A 4,846-nucleotide genomic window follows, 5' to 3' on the forward strand; every position below is an offset into this window, starting at 1 on the left:
ACAAGATTTAACAAAGTAGTGGATGTCCTTAAACATGGAGGGCCAATAGAATCCACCTTGGAGGATCTTGGCAATCGTTCTAGAGGTGGCCAAGTGTCCCCCATAGGCGGAATTGTGAATCCGGTCGACAATCTCCAAGCCCTCCTCTCTTGAAACACATCTCCGGAACATTCCATCCCCACACTTGCGGAACAAATGTGGGTCATTCCAAAAATATCTCCTAGCATCATTTCTCAACTTCCGCCTTTCTCTTTGTTCCATTTCATCTGGCAGCAAACCACTTACAATGTAGTTTGCAAGATCCGCAAACCAAGGGGTTTTGACGGTAACTTCCATGAGTCCATCATCGTGTAACCACTCATTAATGGTCCACTCTTGTCTTGTATCCCATGATCTTCAACGGTCAATCTTGATAGGTGGTCGGCTACAACATTTTCCGACCCGGCCTTATCCTTAATCTCTAAATCAAATTCTTGGAGAAGTAGGACCCATCTCAAGAGTCGGGGCTTTGCATCTTTCTTCACCATCAATTGTCTCAAGGCGGTGTGATCGGAGTAAACCACCACCTTAGACCCAACAAGGTATTGTCGAAATTTCTCCACGGCATGAACAATTGCCAACATATCATTTTCGGTTGTAGCATACCCACATTGTGTTTGGTCAAGAGTCTTGCTTGTGTAATAAATCACATGATGCTTCTTATCCACAACTTGCCCAAGTACCGCACCAACCGCGAAGTCCGAAGCATCACACATTATCTCAAAAGGAAGGCTCCAATCCGGGGCCCGGATTATTGGAGCCGTTACCAATGCGTTCTTCAACCTATAAAAAGCCTCAAGACAAGATTCATCAAACACAAATGGGGCATCTTTAAGGAGTAATGAGGTTAAGGGCTTTGCTATTTTTGAAAAATCCTTGATAAAACGCCGATAAAACCCGGCGTGGCCTAGAAAACTTCTCACTCCCTTAACATTGGAAGGGGGTGACAAGTTCTCTATGACCGCAACTTTAGCCCCATCGACCTCAATACCCCTACTTGAAACGATGTGACCGAGTACAACCCCTTCCTCTACCATGAAATGGCACTTTTCTCAATTAAGGACGAGGTTGTGCTCCTCACACCGCTTCAAAACACTAGTTAAGTTCTCAAGACCATGTTCAAACGAGTCTCCATGGACACTAAAGTCATCCATGAAAACTTCCATGCTTTTTTCTAAGAAATCAGAAAATATTGCCATCATGCACCTTTGAAAGGTGCCGGGCGCATTGCAAAGCCCGAATGGCATCCTATGGTAGGCATAGACTCCTATTGGACAAGTGAAGGTCGTCTTCTCTTGGTCATCCGGGTGGATGGGAATTTGGAAGAACCCGGAATAACCGTCTAAGAAGCAATAGTATGCATGGCCCGCGAGCCTTTCTAGCATTTGGTCAATGAAGGGAATCGGGAAGTGGTCTTTTAGGGTGGCGGCATTGAGCTTGCGGTAGTCAATACACATGCGCCACCCGGTCACGGGCCTAGTAGGTAGGGTGGTGCCATCCTCTTGTTCAACCATTTGTAGCCCCCCTTTCTTTGGTACCACATGGACCGGACTAACCCATTTGCTATCGGTAATTTGGTATATAATACCGGCCTCTAGAAGTTTCAACACTTCATTTTTCACCACCTCGGCCATCTTTGGGTTAATCCGTCTAAGACCGTCAACCTTGGGTTGACTCCCCTCTTCCAAAACTATTCTATGCATGCACAAATCGGACTTAGGCCCTTGATGTCGTCAATGCTATACCCAAGTTCCCCTCTATGAGTTTTCAATATTTCCAAAAGCTTCTTTTCTTGGGACTCGCTTAGGTTAGCATTAACGATCACCGGGTAGACCTCCCCCTCATCAAGGAAAGCATACTTGAGTGAGGGAGGCAAGGGTTTGAGTTGTACCTTTGGAGGGAGAAATCCCTCCACTTTCTTCAACAGTTCCTCATCAACTTCATGGTCCTCCTTCATTGCCTCATCATGCAAGGAGATTTGAAAAACCTCTTCCATCTCCGCTCCTTCACGGGCTACTTCATGTACCACCTCATCTATCAACTCAATAGTGCTCAACCTTTCCATCTTTGGTCCTTTCATCAAATTAGGTAGGTTAAATTCGACATTTTTATCCTCGATTTGGAAGGTTAGCCGCCCATTCTTCACATCAATGAGAACTCCTCTGGTAGCCAAGAATGGCCTACTAAGGATGATGGGAGTGTGGCTATCCTCCGGAATATCGAGGACAACAAAGTCGGCGGGAATTAAAAGCTTTCCAACTTTGACGGGTACGTCCTCAAGCACCCCCATAGGGTGCTTGACGGACCTATCCGCCAATTGGAGAGTCATTGAAGTGGGAGCAAGGTTTTGAATTCCGATTTTCTTGGCAACCTTCAAAGGAATAACACTTACACTTGCTCCCAAATCACAAAGAGCTCTAGATATGGGCACACCGCCTACTACACATGAGATTGAAAAGCTCCTCGGGTCACCAAGCTTAGTGGGCATTTTATTAAGGATATGAGCAATACATGCCTCTTCCATAGCCACTATTTCTTGGCCACCCAAGACTCTTTCCTTTGTCAAAATATCTTTTAAAATTTTTAGTAGGTTGGCATGTTCATTATCACCTCCGTAAAGGGTAGGGTAACCTCAAGTTTCTCAAGCATGTCACAAAACTTGACATACTTAAGGTTTTCCCTACTCTTTATGGCTCTTGAAGGGCAAGGAATTTTAGGAACAAGTTGGGAATTTGAAGATACCTTTGGAGGAGTCGAATTCCTTGTTACCTTTTTAGGTTGTTGCAAAGGTACTTCTTCAATAACTTCCTCCTCATAAGGGAGGTCTTCCACATACCCATCAACATCCTTGTCCTCTTGAATTACCCTTCTAGACAAATCTTCACAAGCCTTCTTTCCTTTCTTGACTTCACTAGCTTTTCCCAATGGTTCAATGGGTGAGCTTTCCTCTTCACCATTCACTTCCAATTTATTCTCCTCGGGATCTTCATTAATTTCTACCACAAGGTCCTTGTAGGGGTCCTCAAGCTCTACACCACTCCTTAGCACTACCGCATGAACATGGTGGCTATTTGAGGCATCCTTGGAGCTTTGTCCTTGGGCCAACAAACCACCGGGCGGCCGTTGAGGGTTAGCCATAGCATGAGAAGCCATCCTAGATTCCATTTCCCTCATGTCCTTAAGGAAGGTAGCCCTCAAGTTTGCTTGTTCTTGTTGAGTAGCTTTAGCAAAATTAGCTATCTCTTGGCTATGTTGAAGTTGCATGTTCTTTATCATCTTCAAAAGCTCAACTTGAGAGAGCTCACCTTGGGGTTCTTGATAAGGTTGGTTGGCTATGGGTAAAGGGAACCCATAGTCATACCGAGCATTGGGACCTCGGTTGTTGTTTTGCCCCCCTTGGAAGTTAGCTCTAGGACCATTGTTGTTGAAGTTTGATCCTTGACCTTGTTCTTGAAACCCTTGAACATACCCATGCCCAAATCCTTGGTTTGCTTGATTCACTTGATTCCCTTGGTAAAACCCTTGGTTGCCTTGATTTCCACCAAAATCTTGGTATCCTTATGCTTGGTTCCCATAATTTTGGTTCTGATTGTTGTTTGGCCATTGGTTTTGATTCCCGGGATTAGGTCTTGGGTTGGGGAATATTCCCCTTTGTTGAGCAAAACCGGGTGGGTTGGTTGGGGCTTGTGGTTGAGGGTGTTGTGGGTTTTGAACATTGATGCTTTTGTAACTAAAGTTGGGGTGGTTCCTCAAACCGGGGTGGTAGAAATTGGTATTTGGATTGTAGACGTTTGGGTTGTTAAAAGGTGGTCTTATGGGTCTTGAATTGTTGTTAAAGCCTTGAAAAGCGTTAACCTCTTGAACATTCTCTTCATAGACCCCATTGTAATTGTTGCCACACAAGTCATAAGTATGACCACTTCCTCCACAAAGTTCACAACTTGCGACTTGAGCCACTTCTTCCATGGGTGCCCCAAATGAGGTTGCGGCTTGGTTCACTTGATTTCTTGAAAACTTCTCAAATTGTTTTGTGAGTAAGTCGAGCTTGGCATTTGTCTCGGAGTTGGAGGCGTTTTCCTTAGGAAACTTCTCATTCCTTCTTAGCATGTTTCCTCTAGAACCATAGTTTGCCTCCGAATCTACCATTTTCTTGATCAATGTCGTGCCCTCTTCATCACTCAAGTGATCAAATCCTCCCCCCGCGGAGGCATTTACCATCTCCTTAGTCCTTGGTAGCAAAGTTTGGAAGAATGTTTGAGTGATGTACCATTCCGGTATTCCATGGTGGGGGCAACTTGCTATCAAGTCTTGATAACGGTCCCAAGGTTCACCCAAAGATTCCCCATCCTCTTGTTGAAACGTATGAATCTCATTACGGAGCATTGCGGTCTTTGAGGAAGGGTAATATTTGGCCATGAATGCTTTAGCCAAAGCATCCCAAGTAGTGAAAGTATCCGGTGAGTGAATGTTCAACCATCGGTCCGCTTTGCCTGTCAATGAAAACGGAAACAACATCATTCTCAAGGTGTCTTCGGACACCCCATTCTTCTTCATCATTGAAAATTTCCTCTTAAACTTCCGGAGATGAGCATGGGCATCCTCTTCAATATTCCCCCCGAACAAGTCCTTCTCAATTAACCCGACTTGGGCGGGATGCATTTCAAAGTTGTTTGGGGCCAAGGTGCCAAAATTGATAGGGTTACATGAATAATTATGGTTAGGCCGGTTATGATCTCTAAGAGCCATTTGTGGTGGTGGATGTGGTATTTGATGTGGTGGTGTTTGAGGTGGGCTATTATAATTAGGG

At 44.8% G+C, this 4,846-nt stretch overlaps 1 non-coding gene across 1 annotated transcript; it reads left to right on the forward strand.

Annotated features, from left to right (window-relative positions):
- Positions 1-4,315: 4,315 nt before the first annotated feature.
- On the forward strand, positions 4,316-4,422 carry LOC141589466 (small nucleolar RNA R71). Its single transcript, XR_012520403.1, has one exon. It is a non-coding gene; the product is annotated as a small nucleolar RNA R71 (small nucleolar RNA).
- The last annotated feature ends 424 nt before the right edge of the window (positions 4,423-4,846 follow it).

Source organism: Silene latifolia, chromosome 6 (genome assembly GCF_048544455.1).
Source record: "Silene latifolia isolate original U9 population chromosome 6, ASM4854445v1, whole genome shotgun sequence".
In the NCBI taxonomy this organism is placed as follows: domain Eukaryota; kingdom Viridiplantae; phylum Streptophyta; class Magnoliopsida; order Caryophyllales; family Caryophyllaceae; genus Silene; species Silene latifolia.